The following is a 26,962-nucleotide window of genomic DNA, read 5'->3' as shown; positions in this document are numbered from 1 at the left end:
ATCCTTCAGTTTGTTAATACAGTGTATCACATTGATTGATTTGCATATATTGAAGAATCCTTGCATTCCTGGGATAAGCCCCACTTGATCATGGTGTATGATTCTTTTAATGTGCTGCTGGATTCTGTTTGCTAGTGTTTTGTTGAGGATTTTTGCATCTATGTTCATCAGTGATATTGGCCTGTATTTTCTTTTTTTGTGACATCTTTGTGTGGTTTTGGTATCAGGGTGATGGTGGCCTTGTAGAATGAGTTTGGGAGTGTTCCTCTCTCTGCTATATTTTGAAAGAGTTTGAGAAGGATAGGTGTTAGCTCTTCTCTAAATGTTTGATAGAATTTGCCTGTGAATCCATCTCATCCTGGGTTTCTGTTTGTTGGGAAATTTTTAATCACAATCTCAATTTCAGTGCTTGTGATTGGTCTGTTTATATTTTCTATTTCTTCCTGGTTCAGTCTTGGAAGGTTGTGCTTTCCTAAGAATTTGTCCATTTCTTCCAGATTGTCCATTTTATTGGCATATAGTTGCTTGTAGTAATCTCTCATGATCCTTTGTATTTCTACAATGTCAGTTGTTACTTCTTCTTTTTCATTTCTAATCTGTTGCTTTGAGTCTTCTCCCTTTTTATCCTGATGAGTCTGGCTTATCAATTTTGTTTATCTTCTCAAAGAACCAGCTTTTAGTTTTATTCATCTTCGCTATTGTTTTCTTCATTTCTTTTTCATTGATTTCTGATCTGATCTTTATGATTTCTTTCCATCTGCTAACTTTGGGGTTTTTTTTGTTGTTCTTCTTCTTCTTTCTCTAATTGCTTTAGGTGTAAGGTTAGATTGTTTATTTGAGATTTTTCTTGTTTCTTGAGGTAGGATTGTATTGCTATAAACTTCCCTTTTAGAACTGCTTTTGCTGCATCCCATAGGTTTTGGGTCATCGTGTTTTCATTGTCATTTGTTTCTAGGTATTTCTTGTTTTCCTCTTTTTCTTTGGTGATCTCTTGTTTATTTAGTAGCAAATTGTTTAGCCTCCATGTGTTTGTATTTTTTACAGTTTTTTTCCTGTAATTGATATCTAGTCTCAGCCTTGTAGTCAGAAAAGATACTTGATATGATTTCAATTTTCTCAAATTTACCAAGGCTTGATTTGTGACCCAAGATATGATCTGTCCTGGAGAATGTTCCATGTGCACTTGAGAAGAAAGTGTATTCTGTTGTTTTTGGATGGAATGTCCTATAAATATCAATTAAGTCCATCTTGTTTATGTATCATTTAAAGCTTGTGTTTCCTTATTTATTTTCATTTTGGATGATCTGTGCATTGGTGAAAGTGGGGTGTTAAAGTCCCCTACTATTATTGTGTTACTGTTGATTTCCCCTTTTATGGCTGTTAGCATTTGCCTTATGTATTGAGGTGCTCCTATGTTGGGTGCATAAATATTTACAATTACCAGTGGTTTTTATATTCCATTAATTGTTTAAATACAAACTGTATTTTAGCTTGCTTCATATTTAGACCATGATTGCCTTTTATGTATATTTATCTTTCTAGAGTTTCTAATTATCTTTTTCTTCTCTGGTTGACCTGGAGAAACTTGAGTCTTCAGTACATATGTGGCATGTCGTGGTTTACTTCTTGATTCTTTTTTTTTTAACTTCCTGATTCTTAGGTATCCAGTTTAATCATCATAACCTTTTGCTCTGTTGAAGATGTTTTTCACCAAGCATTCTGTCCCACTATTGTAATTTGGACTAAATATAAGCTGTTCCACTAGGATTTCTTTCCATCTGAACTGGATTATTTCCATTGTTTCCAGGTCTTCCTATTTCTTGGATTCATTTTTAATTTTGCTAGAGTATATGTTTTAATTATTTTTTCAAAAGGGCAGAAGAAGGGCTAAGTCCTTGTAGATCTTCCTTTTGCCTTCCTAATTGAAAAATAGAGGTAGGATAGGTAAACTTGCAAGCTTAGTCTGCCATCTTAAAGTGAGATTGTACTACCATTCAGAGTGGCTGTCCCATCCCAGTGTGTTAGTCCATGATTGGCATGAGGCCGTGGCACATGTCTTACTCACCACAAGGCCATTTCTCTTTCTTTCATGGCCCTGGACAGCACTCCCAATGCTGGTTGACCATATGATAAACATGGATCATTTTTACAAAGAGAGCAAAGAGTGATAGGATGGATCACATGAGCCAACTCCATCACCAGACCCATAATATCTGCCTCCAACAGGTACTGCCTCATCCTTCAGGACACCAGTCAGGCCCCACCTCCTCTAGGAAGCCTTGCTAACTTCCCCAGTACTCCTGCATAATACAAACCCCAATTATAACACCAACCCCACAGCTCTACAATTTCCTACTTGTCTCTTCCACTAAACTCTAAGCTCCCTGAAGGTGAATGAGGTGCCTTATTTCACGTCTGCATCCTTGCTGCACTCCACAGGGGCTGGCGTGCAGTAAATGCCCAATACAGATCGATTAACCAAGCAACTGAATGCATAAACAAGGGAATGAACAAGCTTGATGTTGACCTTGGAAACAGGTGTGTTGACCTTCCTTGCTGAAAATGAGGCCACTGACCTGCTCATTAGTCAGGAGAAGCTCTGGAATGTTGTTTCAGGCAGAAAGAGCAGTATGGGGAAAGGCTCGAAGACAAACTGGGGCATGGCTTTTTGGGAGGAATGATGGACGTTGTTCCCAGAGGGCTGTAGATTTTTGGTTCATCCAAGTTCAATCTCTAATCTTTGCTGTGTTCTTTTGTTCTGAATGGCAGTCTGATTAGAGGGTTCTTCAACTTTGCCAGTTCAGTGAATGCAGGTCTAATGTTTTGTTTTAGCAGAAACTCTGGTGCCTCAATTCCATAGGTGTTCATAAAGGCTCCTTCATGGTACTTTACAATCATGACTTAAAACCTATATCAATGTTCTTTGCACATTTATATTAAAGGATCTGCTTACATTTGTATTAAGTATCATGAATTGTGTTGAGCCTTCACTTCACAGAAACAACATGAAACCCCAGATGGCTTAAAATGGAGCTTTTCCATCATCGTTGGGCTCCTGAAGCCTGCTGGAAATTGGTGAAGCGCAGAGCTGAAGTTACACATCTCTGCCATTCATGTGATTTTCTGGCAGAACTGCCTCACTCACATGCCTCTGATTCCAGTCGCCACCTGAAAGTCCTCCCCAGAGGTCTGAGGGCCTCACCTCCTATGTCTGGTTACTTAATTAAAAACTACTAGTTGTCAGAAGCAAGTAGGCTCTTGATTCCTGGTTAGTTAACATGAGGCTTTCAATTTTGAGATGTGTGATTCTACCCACATAGCAGGTGCTCTGTACATATTTGTCAGCTGAGTGAAAGAATGAATGAAACATTCAAGAAGAGATGGGGTTTGCCTTTTCTGAAACTAGAGTTAAGTTTCCATCTGAACTGGAAATTGTCCCCGGTAAGCGAAGGGAGCTGTTTTAGATTGCAGGCCACTTACTCTTTCCATTTCAGCCATTTTCTGTTCCCTCATGTATTGCACACATGATCCACCTCTTGTCTTTGGGGATAATTCATTGCAGGATTTAGAATGTCACCAAAGACATCTCAGCAGGTTCCTTTTATTTGTCCATAACACAAGATTGTCTGGCCGATGTGCTGTTCCCCGTGGCAGAGACTCTGACTCAAAGGGCACATCCAGCACACGCCAACTTCTCAGCATCGATCTGGGTTTGTTTTTAAGAGTAAAGTTGTGCGGCCCCTCAGCTGTCCGGTGTTAAATGTGAGGTGTATAAAGCAGGGTGTTCCCAGTTGTCTGACTCAGGAGCTGCCTTGGCAACCATCAATAAAACGCCAGGCCATGCTAATAGGAAAACGGGGTCTGGGAATGCTAACAGTGTAAAGTGACTGGCAAAAAGGGACACAATTTTTGGCAGCCCTTGCAGTAATCAGGGCCGGAGACATCAGGAGAGAGATGACTGCATGAAGATCACACAGGAAGAGCAGCTCAAGTCTTCTCATTCTTCAAAATTCCAGAGCTGGATCTGAGCTGCTGGGTCAGTGGAGAGGAACACCAGCCCAAACTGACCCCCAGGGGCTCTTGGCTGGAATCTTCCCAGGAGCCTGAGGGGAGAGGTGCAAGTGCTAAACACAGTCCCCCCAGCCACGGGGGTTAGAATCACAGCCCTGTGGTTGAGATGCAGATTCCTGGGGCTGAATTCAGAACTTTGGAATCAGAATCTGGAGGGCTGGGACTTGGGATCTTCCTCTTTACAGAACTTCCTAGGTGATTCTTAACTTACACCAGCTAAACCTTGAGAGCTACCTGAACTTACTAATCCTCTCACTCTCCAAGGATCTCTTGCTGTGGACAGACTGCCCAACACCAGGAATTTCAGCCAAGCATGTGGCTGGTCAGCACATGACTAGAGGAGGCAAGTTCTGTGCCCTTGCATTTAACAAGTGATTCTAGAACATGGGCACTGCTTTAGGCCTTGAAGGCAATTCTTCCTTTCAGGGGTTATTAAGTTGTGAAGTCATAATCTGCACCCTCAACCCAACAGGACCACCTAGTATCACTGAAAACTCCTTTTATGGCTGTATGCCATTGGTCACAGAGAAATCTGATGCAAATAGGAAGTCATCAGCCCAGTGATGTCTACCACAGCTAGAAAACAACTCCAAATTCCCTATTTGTGAGGAGCAACCTAAGGGTGGGACTAATTCACAAAGTTCACAACAGGCCCTACAGATCCCTTAAGTAAGGTTGTCAAATTTAGCAAATAAAAATACAAGACACCCAGTTAAATTTGAACTTTCCAACATCGAGTAGTTTTCTTCAGTATAAGTATATCCCATGAAGTATTTGGGACATACTTATGCTAAAACATTATTGGTTGTTTATATGAAATTCAGATTTAACTAAGCATCCTATATTTTATCTGGCAGTCCTACCCCTAAGCTTATTTAGGGACACTTCCTAAAAGATCGAGGCTGTCAAATTTGGGTATCTGGTCACCATAAATTGATGAGAGTAGAGGGGCAGGGGGCTTGCCCTATTATCTTCACCTTCCTTAGCAAGTCTAGCACAGCACTCAGCTTATAATAGACACATGGCGTGAGGGGCGGGGTGTCAGTGTTAAATGGTTCTTATTCAAAGGGGACTAACCTCAGTGCTGGCCACTTAGGAGTGGCAGGAGGGGAGAGCCTGCCTAGCAGAACTGACGCACTATGGTAGACCTCCTCACATCCCCAGCGGTGAGTGCCTCCACCCTGACTCACTGACCAAACTCTCCATCAGTTATGAAATGAGCTGGTGATGATTGGGAAGGGCTGAAAACTGTATGTCTAAATATGTCTTTTTTCTCTTAGAGCTCTTTATAGCTTCATGGGAATAAACCTCACTTGAAATATCGTGAGTTACTGTAAAGGTTTTGTAAATTAAAGCATATTTCCCCACTGGATAACATGGTCATTTCGGAGTTACATTTCCATTTTGAATTGATTTTTTTCTCCCAAGGGTAATAAGTTAATGAACTATGCCCAAGGGAAGTTCCTATTTCAAGAAAGATTTCTCAAGTGGAAGAACACTTTGGTTATATCTTTCATTGTAGATCCACCTTCTTTAAGTTGAGGCACACCTGTTTCCAGGAAACAGTTTGTCAGCACGACAGTATTGGCTTTGTGGGTGTGCGCCAAAGAAGCTTCAAGATATTATGTTCTTTTCTTTTGATTTATTTTCAAATTGCTATCCAGAGGAAAGATATTAATGGGAGGAGAGAGTAGCCATCTGTAGGTAATCAGGGGGTCCATGCTGCCTGCTTCATTGCAGTCCACTCTGGCACCTTATTTACAATTATTGGACTATCTTGACAATATTTAAGAGGCAAATCACTCAAATTCCCTTGCTTGTCGTAGAAGCATTTTAACTTTGCCTAAGTAGTACCTTATGGCCATCTGAGTTAGTCATTTCTCATTACCCACCTTCGAGGCAAGTTAGCATTAACCCCTCATTACTAGCTAAGAAAACCAAACTCCACAAAGAAGTTGATTCTGGCCCAAGAGCACGTGGTAATCAGAGTCAGACCCGTGATTCTTAAACCTCTTCCCTCCTCTGAGTATGCACACTTGTCATCTTTCACCAGCTTCAGTGGGATGTACAAAGACCAAAATTTAGACACAGCGTTTCTATTTACATGGCTAACTCTATGTTTAAAAAAGGAGTATTCAGCTCTAGTCTCATATAAAATCACCCAGAGAGCTTTAATATCATGCCAGTGCTAGGGTCCCACTCCCAGGGATTCTGAGTCATTTGGTTTGGGTTGTGGCCTGGACATATGTTTTTTGTTAGATAGAGAGAGAGAGAGAGAGAAGCTTCTATGGCGCTCCTGTGCAGGGAGGATTGAGAATGCTGGTCCAGGCAAAGTGAGCAGGGGTTCGTGGGATGCTAAGTTCCAAACCCGACTCAACAGTCTCCCCACATAGGTGTCCACCATCCTGCCATCACAGTATACATTTAGCCTGGGTTAAAGCATGTTGTTACCAGAAAGGAAACATTAGCACAGGGTTAACTTTAGTAGAAATACATCACTCTGACAGAGGGACAGGGAGAAGAGAGCAAACCCAGGGTATGGAGTGCTGACCAGACTGGTGAGGGAGGGGTGGTACTGGGAACCCTGGGCTGCCCCAAGACCCCAACCCCAGAGGAGTGCCATGCTCCTGGGCAGTGGTTCTGGAAGGTGAATAGGTAGACTTTGATAAGAGGTGGGGAATCAAGGGAGGCTTATTGGCTCGGAGCAGCATGTACTCTGAGATCAGGCTTCCTGGGTTCAAATCCTGGCTCTATCCCTTAAGCTCTGTGACCTTGGGCAAGTTACAACCTCTCAAAGGATCAGTTTCCTAATTTGGAAAACAGAGGTAAAAGTTGTAATTACCTCATCATTTGTTGGGGCAACGAAATGAGATAATATGTGATACAATCATCAGGCCCCTGGCCTTTCCGGCGTCACTGGATCACTGTTAAGTTCTCTTAGTTCAAATGGGGATGGACCATAACCCTCTCCTTCAAGGTAACTGATCCTCACAAGGAAATATAAGGTTAGATTTCAGCTGGTGACTTAACATGTTGACTCAGAAGCAAGAGTGGACAAAACCTTACAAGGGAGCCCCTTGGCCTCAGAGCTGTAGGGTCAGGCTATAGCCTTGGACTAAAGAATGAGAACAGGTACCAGGAAGCCAAATGGGGTTGTCACAAGACTTGGCTCCGAGAGCACAGAGAGCTACCAAGTCAGCGGCTATGGGGCCAAGTCCCAAGAAAATCCATGACCCAGAAACCAAGGGAGGTACCCAAGGCTTGAAGGAAGTGGTCTCAGGAAGAGCCTTCTAGAGTTCACTGTTGGGAACCAGCAGGGCCTTGGTCTCTGCCTGATTTAAGACTTGCTTAAGCCTGGAAGGTCCCAGATGTGAGTATCTTCTCAGGCCATTCTGACAAGCGTGTGTGCTGCTGGGAAAATGTGGTTTCTAAATCAGAGCCCCCTGACTCTGCTTTAAGACTGTGGACTTACTAGCATTTCTCACAGCAAGACCCACAAAAGGATGGTTCTGTGGGATGCCCCATGGTAAACAGACTTCCTGTGTAAATGAAAGTTAGCATGTTTCTTAATTGGAGAACTTTTCGGTAGTTTTAATTTGCTTGTAAATTTCTAAGAGGAAAATATGGTAAGATGGGTTTCCCAAACTGATTTGATCATGGAACTCTTTCTTCCTGGGAAGAATTTCCAACTCCTCTGGCTCTTTTGTCTTCTTAACTCCTGGAGCTTCTGCCTTAAAGCCCCTTCCTCACTTCTCAGGGGTGTGTAGAACCCTCTGTGGGATGTGGCCTCATTCCCAGGTCCCTACTACTCAGGTAGGGGCATAAGATGAGGCTGTAAACTGTACAAGGGCAGGGCCCATGCCTGTCTTGTTCTTCTCTCTGGCACATAGTTGGGTCTCAAATACTGCCTATTTGTGGAATGACTATTCATTGAGTGAATGCATGAAATCTAGTTATGCCAAACTCCAGTTGCTGCCACAGGTAGCGCCTTGGGTGTTCAGAATTAAATACTCAACTGACCCACTCTTGTTGGAGAGAAGTGATTTCTGAGGTGATTTTGTACAGGACTAAGAATCAGGAGATGTGAGTGATTGTCCTAACTTGGTGTCTTTCTTTTTCACCTATCCAAAATGACCTCATAGTGCAGCGTTGGTAGTATAGTGGTGAGCATAACTGCCTTCCAAAATGACCTCATAATAATCCTGCCCATCTTACTTCAAAACAGTCATGGAAATGTAATAGTTTGCAAAAATTAAACTCTCCACAAATATAAAATATGTTCTTAATGATCTCCTTAGGAATTAGTCCCAGCTATTAATGGTCTAGTAGGCCCTTCAGTATCTAGTCTGATCCTTCCTGAAAATCTTGGCATATGACAGTAAAGGCTGCCCCCAAGTAGGTTTTGTAACCACAGGCTCTGTAAGTTTAAAGGGAGAAGGGAGATGGAGCAAGAATGGGATATTTTCTTCGACTCTTTTATAGTGGGTGGTGTTTATTTTAAGCAGTTTCCCAAATAAGTAAAGTGTTTCTTCTGTGCTACTGCACCCCGGGAATGATGCATTTTTGTGAAAGTTTTCACCTGCCCCGCCCCACCCCTACCCTGAACTTGCTCATCTGGAGGTGCCATGATGCTGCAGTGGTTCCTGCTAAAACTCTGCAGAGGCCACGTCAGATAGAGCAGAACCAAAGCCCCGCCAGGAAAAGAGCTGGAGCTTGTTATTACTTGCGCATCTCATCCATCTGCACCTACCCTACAGCGCTTCATTTTTATTTTTGTATTTTAGAGAGCGTGCATAGAAGGAAAGCAAGCTACTTTGATGGGGAGGCATTGGGACTTAGATCATATCCACAGCTGCAGTGACTAGGAAAGAGAGCTCATTTGTCCAGACTCTGCATTGTAAGTTATGTTTGATTTGGGGAGTTAAATTTAAACCTCATTACTACACATAATGTATGAAAACATAGTGACCTTATTTGCTTAACCCTGAGTCATCAAACAGTCTATAAAGAGTTTATCTATTTCTTAGGCGTTTATGTGAACAGTCTTCAACCAGCATAAGGATTAAACCACATTTAGATTTAAACAAATCACTGTGTTGAAAAATGAAATTATTTGAAATCAGGACTTTGGGAAATCTGAACTGTGGCCCTGTCTGCCCTGTGCCCTGGGAGAGAAAAAGAGATTTGGAAGTTCGTGCCATTTGCCAAGTGGTTCAAGAGGCCCCGCTGTCCCAGATGACAGCTGGCACACACAGACATGCCACTTGCTCTAACTTTATTTTTTCCTGGTAAGGAAATAGCAACTATATTTGCCAGCCTCCTTCTTCTTTGCAGGAAGGCAGCAAGGCGTTTGCATAGTGATTCTGGTATTTTTAGTCATTTCTTCAGTGTCAATTGCTACTATCAGAGAGTAAGAAGGAGCCTGTTTACAAGGAGACCATAGAAAATCCAGGAAAAAATAATAATTACGATAATTTTGGCTAATGAGTATAACGCCAGCTCTAGATGAGATTTCTTTAAGGGAGTTAGTCTAGTACGCTGGGCACATTCAGCTGTTTGGAGCACTCGATTGGAGAAATGAATAATATAGGAGAACCAACGAATGTTCCTTTGGCTATTCCAAAGCAGTTTAGTATCTGCATAGAAACAGTGATGATTGTGATGTCCAGTTGGAGAGCATAGGGCTACACAGCAGGTTTCCAAAACCCAAAACTTTCTCTCTGAAATGTATGACCACAAAGGATGCATTTCTGGGATCTGCTGTCTCCTGGCTTATTCAAATAACGATGATGTTAGGAACCTTCCAGGGCTACGGGACTCTTCTTCACACTTAGTGACAAGGACAGCAGAAGCCTCATCAATCAGCCAATGACCTTCCTTCCCGTTATTTGGATTCTATTCCTGGGCTGCTGGCTCTTCATCAGTGCTTATCTGCTCTCCCTTCAGCTCAGATGGCCAGGGTTACCCAGAGTCCTGCAAATGGCTCAGCCTTGGTTAATTAGGTTATCTGATTTTTTCTTTCTGCCGCTGGCTAATTTTGTTCGAGATTTCACTGTACTTCTAAATGTATATACATAAACAAACAGGGACACACCTTTCTTCAAGTCATTTATTAGAATCAAAATTAGGAAGAGTTTTTAACCTTCGCACAGTTGAGCCGACGGAAGTAGCTATTGGAGGTGGGTGTTGAAGGTGTTTCACAGGTGTCTCCGCAGAAGAGGGAATTCACATTCCCTTCCCGTCATGCCTGCGTGTTTCAGATTTGTCATGCTGAGGGTCAACGAGTGAACGTGTGTCAGTCAGAGGATAGCATGCCTAGGTCATTTTCCAGGGGAAAAGAAAATGGCCTTCCTCTCTTAGGTTTTGGAAATCTCTAGAGTATTTAGTGCAAGGTTCACTTCAAAGCTCACAGGTGGTATATTAGAATTCATTTTCTCTGCGAAGAGGAAGAACCAGATCAATCAGAACATCACTGATGGGCTGTTTGAAATATCAGGAAACATTAATCTTAGGAACTTAAACAAATTGGGCATAGGACTTTAATACGGACAATATTGTTATGAGATACTTGGGACGTGGACGTTGTATTAGTGTCTTCTTGCTGCTGTGACAAGTCACCACAAATCGAGCGCCCAAAACAATAAATTTGTTATCTTACAGTTCTGGAGGTCAGAAGCCTAAAATAGGTCAGCGAGGCAGAGTTCCCTTCTGGACACTTTAGGGGAGAACCTGTTTTCTCACCTCTTGTAGCTACTAGAGGTTGCCCACGTCACTCCAGACACTGCTTCCGTTATTACATCTTCTCCTCTGAATCCAGCCTTCCTGCCTCCCCCTCGTCATGGCATGGGGCCCACCTGGGTCATCCAGGATAACCTTCCCGTCTCCAGATTCTTATTTTAATCATGTCTGCAATGCCTTGTTTGCCATATAAGGCATATATGCACATATATATGCATACACTCTGCCCTCAACTGTAGGCGGAGGCCTTTATGTGAGAACTAACGGGATCTTTGGGACTAGTGACGTGTGCTCTGTAAGAACTGAACAGTAAATGAGGTTAATCCTACATCGCACAGGAAGGGAGCAAAGGATACCGTAGGAGAGATCTGTGTGCTAAGCAAACTTGCCATATTCACAAGTTTCAGGGATCAGGATGTGGACATCTTTGGGGGCCGTTAGTCTGCCTGCCACAGATAATTTAGTTTATCCTTTCTGATCGGTTTTCTCACTGGTCTTCCCACAAAGCTGCAGGAGTTAAGCTTAGCTTCGTTACAGCTAAGATCTGCAGATGTGGGCTGTGAATTTGAATGTGCCGTCCTGCAGCAAGACCTCCTACCAAGAAGGCCTGCTGGTGCTTTGGAATCTACTCTGTCCAAGGGAAACTTCCAGCGGGCAACAAATCGATATTTTTCCATTTCCACCAAGTCTTCCAAGTGTAACATAGAGCTCACTACACCGAATCAAAAGCTGTTGTGATAGCATTCATAAGCGCCAGGGCTCTGGAATAAAGCAGTTCAGATACCAAAGGGACAGATATCTGTCCCTTACTAAGTGTGTAATGTTGCACAAATACCTTATTTTAGTTAAACCTCCATTTCTGTACTGAAAAACAGAGATGATAACTTCCAGAATTGCTGTGAGATTATGAAAACAAAATGTGCAAAGTGCTTAGCACATGCCTGGCATATAGTTGTTGCCCAGAGAGTGGAGGTTGTGGTCAGGCCTCACAGCAGGCCTGCCCTTGCTCTGGGCTGCCCAGACCCCAGGGGTAAAGAGTGGACACAAGCCGGGCAGAGAACACTGGAGTGGAGAGAGCTGCAGGTCAAGCCAGAGACCATAGCCATTCCTCTGTTAATAAATGAGGAGCCCACCAACTTCCTCAAAGGAAATGGAATTCTGCACGTACATTGATGGGACTTGCACCATTTGCAGATGCAAAGTCTGAGAACTTAGTAATAAGACCCAGAATGGGAAGGCAGACCCCAACAAAGAATGGTATGGATCGTGACCTTCGCAATATCATAGAAGAGGAGGATTGGGATCTAAGGGATAAGCAGTCCCTTAGCCATGCTGGTTAGTACTGATACCCGATCCTTTGCAACATTTACAGCTGTCTAAATCATCATTTGCTTGATGACTTACTCTTCAGCAATGGATAATACCATCTTATCCCAGAGTGTGGCTTCAGCTTTATTCTCAATAATCCACTTTATTGTCATCCTAAATCCTGATTTTAGAACTTCTCCAGATGTTGTCATATATATGAATTTGGACCAAGTGCATTCTACCTGGAAAAAGCGCTAATGTTTATTGTATATTTACTATATGCCGGTCAGTGCCAACTGCCTAGAATATATTTCGTTCAGTCTTTGTAGTAACTCTATTATAATTCTAGTCGATTTTAAATTTATTTATTTATTTACTTTTGGCTGTGTTGGGTCTTCATTTCTGTGCGAGGGCTTTCTCCAGTTGCGGCGAGCGGGGGCCACTCTTCATCGCAGTGTGCGGGCCTCTCACTGTCGCGGCCTCTCTTGTTGCAGAGCACAGGCTCCAGACGCGCAGGCTCAGTAGTTGTGGCTCACGGGCCCAGTTGCTCCGCGGCATGTGGGATCTTTCCAGACCAGGGCTCGAACCCGTGTCCCCTGCATTGGCAGGCAGATTCTCAACCACTGCGCCACCAGGGAAACCCTAGTCGATTTTAAAGATGACAAAACAGACTTCTAAAGTCTGAGTAACTTGCTAAACTTACAGAACTTATAAGTGGTGGAGCCACGAGTCCAATCCAGATCTTTCTGTCTCCAGGCCCAGATTCTGGCATTTAAAGAGAGAAAAACCAAGTGATAATAAAATACTATCAGGAACAAAAACCATTATTTCTAAAATGGAAAAATGTCCATAAATGGAAAAAATGAGTGGTAGAATTATATGTAGATTATGATTAGATTTTTGTAAACTAAATAGGAATATATATATAGTTATATATATGTTATACTTTATTGTATTATACTTTATGTTATATATAGTTATATGTATATATAGGTAAATATATATACATATAAATTTTTTTTTTTAACTTTTTGGGAAACTGATGAAATTTGTGGTCCCTTTTCCTTTAAAATGTATATACATACATGCATACAAAATTTCACATACAACTTCAGGAAGTTTAGATTAGGGATCTCTAATATATATGTATTACATGTAAAGAAAAATGTGGAAGGATATACACCAAATTGTTAATCATGCTCTTTGACAGATGGGATTGTAAGATATTTTTCATGTTATCCTTTATGATTTTCTGTTTTGGTTGAATTTGTTTTCAGTGAGCATGCATTATTTCTATAACCAAGAAAAAATTTTTTAAGATTATAAATGAAGTCGAACTGTTTCCAATTTAAAATGGAATTTACTGCTTGTTTCTCTCTTGATGACCAGGCTTCTAATGTTTTCCTGTGTCATAACCCGGAGATGATTGATAGACCTCTGAAAAAATTCAAAAATGCCTTTGTGAAAGCACTCAATATGGGCTGTTTTGTCCAAAAAGAAACTTTCTATAAAAGTTAAGAATGACTGAAAATAAGGAGGTATGTGGGGAGGAACCATACAGAGCATTTCTGACAGCGTTATCGGTGTTCTCCACTGTGAACGAGACGTGTGCGTGAGGCTGTAGGTGGAGGTCTTTATGTGAAAACTAACGGGATCTTTAGGACTAGTGACGTGTGCTCTGTAAGAACTGAACAGTCAATGAGGTTAATGCTACAAAGCAGAGGAAAGGAGCAAAGGATGCTGTAGGAGAGATCTGTACGCTAAGCAAATTATCCTTCAGCTATCGTTTGAAATGACCTCTTAATCCTTATTTCAAGTCAGTCTGACACTACTTGAAATGGCTGTTTCCAGGGCGCCCTATGCTTAACCAAGGGAGTTTTCTTCAAGCTCTTCACCTGCTCACTCTTTTTTTTTTTTTTAAAGAGATCATACTAATTCAATGCATATGTTATTTTTTTTAATTAATTAATTAATTGATTTATTTATGACTGTGTTGAGTCTTCGTTTCTGTGCGAGGGCCTTCTCTAGCTGTGGCAAGCGGGGGCCACTCTTCATCGCGGTGCGCAGGCCTCTCACTATCATCGCAGCCTCTCTTGTTGCGGGGCACAGGCTCCAGACGCGCAGGCTCAGTAGTTGTGGCTCACGGGCCTAGTTGCTCCGTGGCATGTGGGATCCTCCCAGACCAGGGCTCGAACCCGTGTCCCCTGCATTGGCAGGCAGACTCTCAACCACTGCGCCACCAGGGAAGCCCAACACCTGCTCGCTCTCGCTGTTCGTTCGAGTTGGGGTGTCAGGCTCATCGTCTTCCACAGAAACGCTGGGTTTGGAAGACACTTTCTCTCCTCATTCCTACCCCTCGCCCACATGTACACTCCCTGTCTCTTCAGAGCAGGGAATTTCCATACAGTTTTACAAGAAAATTGTATTCTGACCATGAACAGAGATTCCAGGAGCCTCTGACTTTTCACTAAGGACAGAAAAATTTTTTTCATCATGCATTTTTATAAGGAATCTGTAATATGCAGTCTGATGTAGTCTTGGTATGATAGGTTTTCGTACATGTTGGGGTTTGACATGGCTGGAGACCCCAGTAATCCTCACTGCCAAGGATAGCGGTGAGCCTTTTCCCATCCCATCTCCAGAACGGTGTGTCCCTCAGTTTAGTGTAGCAGCTGCAGGAGCAGCTAATGTTAATGAAGTTCCTTGGATGGATAGCGGTGTGCTAGGTAAGAAAGGACTTTATCACCCTGCCCAATCTGAAAATAGAATTCGCACACTGCTGTTCGTTGCTCTCCTTGGATATGATGTAAGTACCGCTTGCATGGAGCAGCCCATGTCGGTGTATCGTATTGTACACCTCCTTCCTAAAGGTTGGGACCAGAGGAGGATTCGGATCTGTCTGCTTCCCTGCTCATCCTCTACACCCTGATGAGAATCCTGACTGTTAACCTTGGCCTGGTGTCTTCGCAGGCCTGCTCTCCCTGTGGGAGGCGGTCTCTGTGAGTGGCAGGCTCCATCATGCGAGGTAGCAAGTCTCCTGGTGTAGTAAAGAGTCCTTGATTTCAAGTTCGAACAGCCTGGGTTTAAATCCTGACACAGCCACTTACTAACCATGGTTTTGTAAAGTTTCTCACTTTCTCTTAATATCTGTTTCTTTGCATGAAAGATAGAGGTAGTGAAATCTACACTGCAAAACCACTGGGAGGGTTAGATGGGGTGTTACATACGAAGCACCTAGCATCACAGTGCTGTGCTCCACAGATGGCAGCTAATGATATTATCAACATGCTGTTAGCTTGCCCATTAAAAGAAATGTCTTTCGACCCCCTCTTCCCCTCAACAACTGCCCTGTTTTCTTGCACCCCTTTTGAGTAGCTCTTCCAACAAGGGCCCATATTCAGTGGCTCCAGCTTCCCTCCTTACATTTGCTCCTAAGACCACCCCAGCAGGTTTGGCCCACCTCTCCAATGCTCCGTTTCTTGGCAGGTCACCAGTGACCAGAGCATTTACCAATGGTGGTGACCAATCCAGTCGCATTTGATAGATGAGATACCTTCTTCCTCCTTGATGTGATTTTCCCCTTGGCTTCAGGACAACACACTTCCTTGGTTTCCTCCTGTCTCAATGGCTGCTCCTTCTCAGTCTCTGTAGCTGAGGTTCCTGATCCTTGGACGTTGTGGGCACCCAGGACTCAGTAACTGTTCCTCTTTTCTATCAATATTTATTCTCTCGATGATCCCATCCAGTACTCTGGCTTTGAATAGCATCTTTGCCAGTGAGTCCCAAATATATATTACTAGCCCTAAACTCCAAATTCCTCATATCCAGCTGCCTCCTGGACTCTCCACTTGAATATCTAGTAGGCATCTCTAGCACTGCATAATAGGGTTCTCCAGAGAAACAGAACCAATAGGATGGATGAATGTATGCATATATTATAAGGATGATGGATACAGGCAAGTCCCAAGATACCTGCAAGGTGAGTCAGCAAACTGGAGACCTAGGAGGGCTGATGGCTTGGTTCCAGTCAGAGGCAGAAGGCCTGAGAACCAGGAGAACCAATGGTTTAGTTCTTGTCTGAAGGCCAGTAGGCTTAAGACCTAGGAAGAGCTGATATTTCAGTCTGAGTCTAAAGGCAGAAAAAAAAAGCCCGTGTCCCAGTTTGAAAGCAGTCAAGCAGGAAGAATGCTGTCTTACTCGAGGGAGAGTCAGCTTTTTGTTCTATTCAGGTCATCAGTGGATTGAATGAGGCCCACCCACATTGGGGAGGGCAGTCTGCTTTACTCAGTCTGCCAATTCAAATGTTAGTTTCATACAATAAAACCCAGAATAGTGTTTGACCAAACACCTGGGGACCCTGTGGCCCAGCCAAACTGACACATAAAATTAATCATCTCCCACAGCATGTCCAGAAATTGGACTCCTGATCTTTCGGACAAAAGTTACTCTACCTACACCTTCCCCTGTCGTTGCTTGTCAACCGCGTCCTTCCAGTTCGTCCCAAGTCAAAAACCTTGGCGTCATCCTTGACTCTTCTCTTCCACTCACGCCTCACAGACAGCTTGTCAGAAAATTCTGTTTACCTTCAAAACATATCCAGAATTCCACCCCAGCTGGCCACTTCCATTGCTAATAGCCTAATGTGAGCCACCATCATTGCTCATGGGGACCTACTGTGGACGCCATGTTTGAGATTGCTGCCACCAGCACTCTTGCTTTCCTTTGCTCTCATTTTATCCCTAAGTACGCCTCACCTCTTATATACCATATAATTTCCTTATTTATTCTGACTGTCGTTTTTCTGTCTGCCTCAGGTAGAATGCCTAGAACAGTGCCTGAGATGTAGTATACTTGCAGTAAATGTTTTTGGTTGAATTGCCACTGTAGAGACGAGAAAACTGAGATTAAAGGAATTGAGTAATTTGCCAGGGTGACACCATTAGTAAGTAGTAAAGCTATTCTAAAACAGTGCTTAACAGAGTCACAGGCAAGAAGTGCTGAGGTTAGGTAAGTTTCTGCAAATGATTGGTGGACACCTATTTTCCATTTTTTTTATTCAAAGTAGACCTTATCCAGATAGCAGTGTCTATAGACCAGTGCTAATTTACATGATTATGCTTGACCATAGGAAAAGGTTTATTCTCTTATTCTTATCTCATTGCCTTTCAGTCATCTGATAAAATCTCCTTGCTGTGAAATATTTCCACCTTTCAGACACTAATAGATTAACATTGTGTCCCCCAGCCTTAAGAAGCCAAGCCAGACATCACTTACTTATAAGAGCTTTCCTTGTAAGGTAATCCTTTTATCTTCTTATAATACTTAACAATGGTATTAAATTATTTCACAAGAGCAAAATGGAGTTTTTCTTAACTATATCTTTGTATCATCATCCGCAAATTGAGGTGAGCAGTTACTCTCTGTGGCTCCATGATGGGGCTGGGGAACTATAGAGGCTTCCAGAAAATTCTGGTCTGTTAGGGGAAGTGTGTATGCATTAGTTGGAATATTGATTCCGCTGCTTTAACAGAGACTAAATAACAGTGGCTTAAAAAAGATAGAAGGATTTCTTTTCACCATCGCACCCCCAGCCCATCTCTCTCTCTCCTCCCCCAGCTGATAAGCAATCAAGAGAGAGAAGATTGTCTCCCAAGGTTATTTGGGGCCCAACTCCTTCCCCACCATCCCCTATTGTGTTGTTCTCATGATGGCAGATTTGGCTCCCACCCCCGCCTATATGTTTCAGACCCTAGGAAGGGGGGAGTAGGAAATGTGAGCAAATGGATTCCTTTTAAGGACACGACCCAGAACCTGCACATCTCATTTCTACTCATATCCCATTGGACAGAACTTAGTCACATGACCATACTTAAGACAAGCCAAGAAACATAGTCTGTAGGGTAGCCATATGCCCAGCTCGGGGGATTCTAGTACTAAAAGGAAGGAGAGATTGACTGTTGGGAGACAAATAAAAGCCCCTGCTTGGACATATCTGTAAATATTTCTGTCACCAACTAAATAATAAGGTCTTAAAGGGCAGGGCTGAATCTTACACTCTCAGCACCTTGCACATGGTAGGTATTCAATAAATATTTGTTGATTGGGTGATTTGGTTCATGCACTTTCATCCAAGAGATTTTTGTGGAGAGTTTTTATTATAATGCCCAAAACAAACACTATTCAATCCCAGGGTAAATACTGCAGGAAAATAAATGTCAAAAGGCAACATGGTCATAGATTGGCTCTCTGTACACTTACACACCCCTTCAAGCCAAGCTAGAGGGGCCATCTATTGTAAAACAGATGCAAAAGATAGACTCGGACTACAAAGGACTCATGTTCCAGCTGAGAGGCTGCTTCATTAATGCACCCAGAGATCAAGCACAAATTTGCTGACCTAATTTTGGGAACAGAAAGCCAGAGGTAAATGTGGTTTCATGGCATACTGCATTCCTTTCTTAATTCATCATGCTTCATGGGAACCAGGATCCCGGACTTCCCCTCCCCCAGATAGCAGTTAAGCTGGTAGAATTGTTCTCTCCAGTCCACAAGGAAATGAAAACGGATCCTGCTGGGGGAAGTAAATAGAGCAGCAGTAAAGTGTTCTCTCCCCCTGAATCTGAACATCTGTTCAAACTTTTCACAGCTCCCATGAGGAAGGGGACAAAACACAAGGCTTCGAGCTATCAAGGAGAAACCTCATCTCCTAGCACTCTGCTAACAATTTATACTCATTTGACCTGAACTAGGCTGGGTTTATCTCTATGATGCCTTTGAAGGAAGGCCAAGCTGGGTAAATAAATAGGGTCAACAATAGTATAAGGGGTGATGTTTATCATATTCATGAGAGCAAACATTTGTAGGACTTAAGTTCATGAACGACTGAATTTAAATGACTGCTGTTTATGCCAAATGAGACACAGATTCAGTAGCAGAGGGCACAACCGCACCTCAGTGTGAAACTTGCGGTTAAGATGAAGTTGAGTTGCTCTATGGACTTGAAAAAAACAGTCTATGCTCTACGGTTTTGGAATTTCACTGATGCACACTGGCCTTTCTTCATTTATCTGAATTAGCAAGAAGTTGACTGCATCTGGTTAAGTTACCCAGACACTCTCCTGGAACCTCAGCTACCCTTAATCTGTTTGTCAGTTTGCATTTGTTTTAGGATGAATGGAGGTCCCGTCCCCCTTGTCTCGTCATCTAGCCTTCCCAGAATATTTAGCAGTATGGCCTTTGGCCAGTTCTTTTCTTCTGCTAGCGTAGAAGGTTCCAAGTGGCTGGCTGGTCAGCTGGGCCCCCAGCTGGCCCTGTTTCCAGCTGCTTCAGAGCCCACTGGCCAGGAGGGCCAGTAAAGCCGCAGTAATAAGCATTGTAAAAATAAAGTCGGTTGCTAGCCAGGCCAGCCAAGCAGCGTGGGAGGAGTGGAAAATCCAGGCTACATGTTCTTGTCATCACAAATTGTCAGTATCTGAGGTGTTCCACTGGGAGAAATGGGATGAGATGTTCTCTAACCAGACCTAATCTGTGTATTATCAGTCGGTAGCTCTTGGAGAATCATGTCAGGACCAGGCTAAGGGGACTGAAGCCATAACCTTGGATCAGCTTGTTTATGGGCCACCATCTTGACTAACTTCTTGAGGTCTAGTGTGGCCTTGGAGATTCAGTATCAGAATGCAGGAATGGTTGCCCTTTATTGAATTACTAAGGGAGAGTAAGTATTGGGAACTGTTTAATCAGGGACCAGGCCAGCCTCTCTCCTTTGATGTGACCTACTGATGATACGTTTTTATCCAACATTCTGAGTATCAGATTTTGCTACCCAAGCCAAGCTTTGGGGGTAGCTGTACATTTGCACATTTTTCCATACAAGGGAAATAAATAATAGTGGCTGTAACTCCTGGAAATTCAGTTGGGTGACCTGAAACTTTGATGACTCTTTCTGGTCTTCTAGGGGATGTATGTTTAGCTCCCCACTCCTTGCTCTCCAGAACTCTTTGCCTCATGGTTGAATTGAAATAAGAGTGGAAAAGAAAACATTGTTGTCCCTCACTGAGACTAGGCAGGTACCTGGTATTTTCTCAAGACCTACCTGGAATTCAGATGAGAGCTCCTTGGTGGGGGGGATGGGGGGGAATGGCATGTTGTCTTAATTTTACTACTTACAGTTTCCTCTATGTACCGGGGATTAAAGCCAAGTCTCTCCCCCCACTACTCCTTCACTTCCTGCTTCCTCCCCTGCCCTTTCCTCTCTCCCTCAGTTTCCTTGTCTCTAAAGACTCTGACAGCCTTTCTGGCATGTTGCCTAGGCTTTCCAGCGAGAATCTTTATAAAAATTCCTTCTAGTCATTGGCATGGAAGCACTGTGTAAATCAGCAAGACACTTTGTTGTAAAACTTTCTCATTATCAACATTCACTACTGTTTCGTTTTATGAATGCTTCTTTGTCTTCCAAAAAGCATTTCAGATTAAGCAATGCTGTTATTGAAAACGTGGGTGGTTTCTGCTTGTATGCTTGGTTGAATTGCAGATGGTTGCCATGAATATTACAATGCCAGGTTCCTATAGGTCAGTTACAAATATGTATGAAGTAGGTAAGAGATGGAAGAGGAGATTCAGCTTCCTTCTTATCCAGTGAGTCACTGGATTTATTCTTTCGAGGTAAAAGAGCTCTGAGACCTACATGTGGCTCAACTACCTGATTTAATTGGGACAGAGCTTTTTCCTATTATTGGATGCATAGATTCAAATTCAGTTACCAAAAGAAAAAGTGTTTTGCACACCCTGTGTGCCAGCACTCTGCTGAGCACTAGAGAGACGCAGATCCGTGAGGACCAGCCTTGCTGTTGAGGTGTTCGTAATTCCTCCAGGGAACTTTCCTCTGTCAACAGCAGCTCTCTTGTAAGGTAGTAAGCACAATTGCAAAGATACGTGCTCGAGACACATGGTGAGGGATGCGGTGGGGTAGAGTGAGTGGGTTGTCACATAGCTGGTGGGTAAGAGCACCTGGTCTTTGATAGCAGATGTATGGGGTTAGATCCTGGATCTGTCCTTATTAACTGGGTAAACAAGTTAGTCAGTGAATTAATGCCTAACTTTCATTGTTATTATTGGGATTAAAAGGAATACTGGAATGGTATATAATGTGCTCCGGATAGTGTCTGACACCTAGAACATGCTCCATGAATGATCATTTGTAACTGAAGAGTAATCAGTTGATTCGGGTTTTATTGGGTAGACATCTGGGCAGTATGAGGAAGGGTAGTGGGGCTGAGACCACAGCAGGAGACACCTGTGGTGAGGCAAGAGCTCAGGGCCACATAAGAAGAAGCTGCCTCTCTCTAGGGTTGGGGCAGGAGTGAGTGGAGAGAGGGTCAAGAGCTTTAGAAAAGACAGGTTGGGACCGGATTGTGAAGTGATTTGTAATGTCAGACTGAAGGATTAGACTTGACGTTAAAGACAGTGGGGTATTATTGGTGTTTGCAAGCAAGAAGGCAGCATAGAGATGTGAGTTTTAGAAAGTAGCTTTTCTGATAGCCATATGGGCAATAGTCTAGAGGGGAAACTACTTAGGAAATGAATACATTAGTGCAAGCAAGAGTTGACGTTCTCGTTCACTCTCTCGGTACTCGGTGAAAGCCTGTGCATCTGAGCATTTTGCTGAGAACCAGTGAAGGCAGAGTGTAGGCAAAGGATGGAAAAAGGGGAAACAATGCCATACATTTTTCCGAGATAAAATTGATAAAAACAGGTAACTATCTGGAAGTGGAGGTGACGGAGAATGACAAGTGAGAAATAATTTCATGGGAAAATGAGATCTTTCAGACCATTGGAATTCAAAATACTTCATCAGCAACAGGAAAGAAAGAAAGACAGCCATTTCTCTTCTTGCCTTTCTTCTCCACTCCATCATATTCTCTGGGAAAAGAAATCGCAGGGCCAGTAATGGCAAGCACTCTCTGAGCAGTTGGTCCAGCAGCCTTCGGGGGTGAAACCATGCTCTGTATTATCTTCTAGAGAGATAATGAAAATTGAGTGAACAGTGAGAAAGTAATGAACAGCTTTGGACAGTATTCTCATGGTACCTTGAATGTTCAACTAATTTTCTTTTTAAAAGAGAGACCAGCACTTGACTTTGGAAAGTTGTTTTTCCCGTCAAAGTGGAAATGTTATGAGAGGCGATATTAGATAATGGAAAACATGAGGTTATCTGATGAGAGGCTGAGGACGGGATCCAAAGGCCATCTTAGGTAAAGAGTAGGAGTGAGTGGTGATATGTAAATATTTACATGAAACCCAAGAGGAAACAAGGAGAGGAAAACGAATTACAGCATGAGATGGCTTCTGCTTATTGGAAAGATGTTCATGAAGGAATAACAAAATCTTGAAAAGAAGACAGAGACGTATGAATCTATTGCCTTTGACTTTGTTAAATCTTCCAGAAGTTACTAGCAGCACTCTTATTGGAAAGGTGGCTGTGTGGCATAATTCATCGCCATGGGTAAATAAGAGTCAATAATTTACATATTGAATAGTAGAGATTCTAATGGGATACATGTAATAATCATGAAAGAAAACACACTTTGTATAGTGTGTGTTTGAGCCAGATTCTTACCAGAAAAATCTCATCCAGCCAGATTCTCGTCAGATGCATTTGTAACTAGTGAGAATTATTCTACAAACTGGGGTTCAAGTGAAATTGCATTCCTCCTAATATTTACTTAAATGTTTGGAACTCTCATACACCCCACTCTATTAGCAGGCAAGCCAACGTGCCTCTCTTGATCTGAGCCCTTCTCTTAATTGTTCAGCACTCTCTAGGGCTCATTCAGTCCAACAACAGCCCTTGACTTCCACATGCCTCGCCTAGATTGCTGAGGTCTCATTGGTCCACCACGTACTTGCTTCTCACTGTCACGCAGCAGTGATGTTGAAAACTGGCCCCATGCAGTCTGACAGTCATTGCTGTCCGTTGCTGCAGGGAATCCTAGCTGGTCCTGTTGACCACTCAGGCCAAGAGGGTATCCCAACCAAGAGGGTTCACCTATGCAGCCACTTCTCAGAACACAGGTCAGCCCCAGTTGTGCTGAGTCAAAGCCTCTTAAGCATCTGCCACCTCATGGAATCTTTTCCCCAAGGTCTTTCACCCAAATAGTGGACCTGATTTTCTGTTAAGTCCTCAGAATGAAAGATCTTGAAACACTTCTTTCCATAGACAGTAGGGCCACTAGCCCTGCATTTATACTCATAAATGAGGCCACTTCTGATCTGATTTTTCCATTTGTCTTAATAAAAAAGAGGGGGAACAGAAAGCTAATCTCTGACAGGTCCCCTCTGATAAGACACCTCAGTATGTATAGTGTGTTTAGGAATTATTTTGCTTTTATTCTCCCCATATCAGTCATAATTCCAGAATTCAAAGTAGTTCGAGCTGAGCTTACAATGGCATTAATCCATTGGGAATCTCTTGATGCTACTACTGTACATTTTCACTGGTTAAAACAATAACAGCAACAACTCTGGTTTACCATGTAGCCCCACATTCCCAAGACATATACATACTTACATACAACATAGAGGCCAAAAGATACATGTTTAGCCACAAAAGGTTTGTTTCTTCCTCTTTGGCTGTTTACAAGGGTGTGTTGATCCTCAGTTGAAAGGGATTTCAGCCAAGAATAGCAGCTAGACAGTAATGTATTTCCCTAGCTTTTCAAAACCTGTTACCTTGTTTCTGCCAGCAAGACTTAGGATGTTAGATACAGGCTAGAAAGTGGCTGCTGGAAGGGAAACCAGTAAAACAAAGAAAAAGAGATTTTTGAGAGAAAGGAGAGTATGGGGTAAAAAAAAAAAGGTAGACAAAAGAGGTGGTGAAGTTTGGTAGGCACTGTGCTTGAAAGCTCTCTGTGTTCCACTGTTAATTATGAACCTTGATGGCTGTTGGATTCATCTTTATCCAGAGGCAGCTGTGCCGGGCATTGTTGACAGAGCATAGCTGGACAGGCCAAACCAAGCTCTTATTTACCATGATTAAGGTGACCATTCAATTTATTGTTCAAACAGGAATATTTTGGAGCGTATTAATATTGCTCTATTACGAATAAAGCCAGGGTAACAGGTGTAAACCAGGACATTGTAGGTACACCAGGAGTTATGGTCACCCTAACCACGATATATCTATAATTTGAAGACACTATATTTAAAAATCGAGCTATTAACTGTGAAAAATACATTTTCTTGATTGTTGTGGGAGCTACAAAAAAGCCATGCCACTTCCAGGAATTGACAATCCGGTCACAGAGAAAAGAGTCATACACAAAGAAATTGCCAGGGATCATTCAAGGTGATGTCTAACCAAGTGCCAAATAAATGATAGTCATGGGTTGTCAATTACACCTCAATAAAGCTGGAAAAAATGATAGTCATAGGATGTGGTAGGAAGGGCAATGGCCTTGAGGGTAGAAGACCGGCATCAAGTCATGGATCTGTCTTTAGCTGGATGACATTATGCAAGGTACTTAATCTCCTTGAGCATCCCTTCATTCATTCATTCAGTAAACGGAGGGACTTGCTCTGTGCCATTGTATCATGGTGATAAAGAACATAACCTTTACAGAGAGACATACTTGGGGTCAAGTTGTGGCTCTGTCACTGACTTTGAGACTTGAACTTATCATTTAACCCCTCTGAGCTTCAGTTTTCTCATCTGTTATGTGGTGATAATAATAACCCAACTCACAGAGCTGCTTTAAGCTCCTGCAAATGAGGAAATAAAGTCAGATTTTGTATATAAAATATTGAACAGTTTCTAACAAATAGCAAAACTCAAGAATTGATAGCAGTTATTATTATTCCAGGTACTATACTAGTTGCTGGGAATGCAAAGGAGAATGGGGGAGAGGGATACTGTGCAGGTGAAAGTAGACAATAGTATCTGCCTAAACACCTCCCTGGGCTGTTAAGAGGATTCCGTGTAGACATCAGGTGAAAGAGCTTCACATACTATGTAACATGCTGAACAAAGGAAAGATATTATGGCTGTTACCAGTGGTTGGGGCATTGTCTAGATTCTTCCCTTTTCCTATCTGTTAAGAAACTCTTACTTGCAAATAAGAGATAACCCCACAGGTCTTAAATAATCCATACAAACATTCTCTCACAAAACAAGATGTCCAGAGGTGGAGTGTTTCCAAGATTGGTGAATTCCGTGGTTTGATGATGGCATCAAGAGTCCGTATTTCCACTCTGTCATTCTCAGATGTTGGTGGACTCGCTTCAGGATGACGCTGGCTGCCATAGGCCAGGCATCACCTTCTCACCACACACTAGAGACAGCAAGAGGCTATCTCTTCCCTGTATCTTTTCTTAATATCCAAGAAGCCCTTCTCAGAGTCCCACTTTGCAGTCTAACCAGTAAGCCTCACTGGCCAAAACTGGATTCCATGTTCCTTTCTAAGCCAGTCAATGATAAGATAAAGTTATTATAACTGGCTTATGCTAATCAAGATTCACCTTCCTGGGGCTGGGAAGCCTCTCATCCGCCACCCCCACCCCCACGCCTGCCTCCAAAAATCACAAAAAAACCCGCAAGGTATTGCAGAGGATGCAGGGCACCTGAACAGAATCAATTTCTTGTGAACAGGGAAGGAAAGAGAAATGGCTGCTGGGTAAACATGTACAGTGTCTTCTACTCTATTTCTGGTCAGCCGCCCTGTCTCCTAATTCCACCTCCAAAAGATCTCTTAAATCCACCCTGGCCTTTGCCTGCCTTCCCAACTCTCTTGCCTAGACTCTTGGTTCCTTCTGTCCTTTTCCCAGCCATCCAATCAGCTGCCAGTCAGCTCTTCATATAATGCAAGTCTGAGTATAGCATTTCCTAACTTAAAGACCTCTCAAGACTCAATTCAGACGCAACCACCTCTTTGAAGATGCCCCAGATGTTTTATTTATGGCTCTTTATAGCCCTGCTGAGGGACAGTCTTGCTTTTGAGCTATCTGTATATTTTCTGTATCTCCCACTCTCCTCTCTGTCCAATATAGTAGCATTAGCCACATGTGACTATTGACCACCTGAAACTTGACTGGCCCAAACTGAGATGTGTTGTTAGTACAAAATACACTTTGAATTTCAAAGATTTAGAGCAAATAAAAGGAGGAATGCAAAATATTTAATAATTTTAAAATTGATTACATGTTAAAATGATCATTTCAAATGTGTTGGCTACATTTTGGTTAAATGAAATATTATTTAAATTTATTTCACCTGTTTCTTTTTCATTTTTAATGTGATGACTAGAATTTTTTAAATTCCCTGCATGGTTCCCATTTGGAGCCCACGTTGCATGTCTGTGCACTAGACTGTTAGCTCTTACAGGGTAGGGCCTGCATCTTCTTGATCTATTATTCATTGTGTAGCTCCCTTTCCCCACCTCAGGGTCCATCAGAGTTGGAATCTAGTCAAAGCACATTACTTGGTTAAAATAAAGTGTAAGATAACTCCATTCAGAAATGAAAGAACACAGGATGATTTATCTGACTACTGCCTCTGGATTTTTGATGCATGGGTTTCTTTTCTAGTGTTCTAACTAGTCTGAAGCTTCTTTTTAAGTTTACCAGGTTTGGAAATCACTGTTTGTTGTGGTTACTTCAGGGCACTGAGTTTTTATGAAATCATCCAAATTGAAAGAGGAGAAACTAGAATTGAAAGATTTTGATTAGGTTTGCTTCTCTTTGTTAGTTTTCATTCTGTCTTATTAGACATTGCTCAACAAATTATATTTTACACTTTAGAGGTAGTGGTGTCTCCATGACTACAACCTCCAGAATATTTTAGTTATTTTTACAG

General features: G+C 42.5%; 1 protein-coding gene across 11 annotated transcripts in view; it reads left to right on the top strand.

The window, feature by feature from the left end:
• Positions 1-26,962, top strand: part of NCALD (neurocalcin delta) — a 429,327-nt gene that overhangs the window by 364,530 nt on the left and 37,835 nt on the right. The window contains exon 1 of one of the 11 annotated variants that reach the window (XM_082434370.1): positions 2,137-2,226. The exons of the other annotated variants lie outside the window; for them this stretch is intronic. The gene's annotated coding sequence lies outside the window, so the exon portion shown is untranslated. Of the gene's footprint in view, positions 1-2,136; positions 2,227-26,962 lie in introns of those variants that run through there. 11 annotated transcript variants of the gene reach the window in all.

This window comes from Balaenoptera physalus, assembly GCF_965194825.1.
Source record: "Balaenoptera physalus genome assembly, chromosome: 17".
NCBI lineage: Eukaryota > Metazoa > Chordata > Mammalia > Artiodactyla > Balaenopteridae > Balaenoptera > Balaenoptera physalus.
The sequence above is the reverse complement of the archived record's forward strand: the minus strand, read 5'-3'. Positions and strand labels throughout refer to the sequence as shown.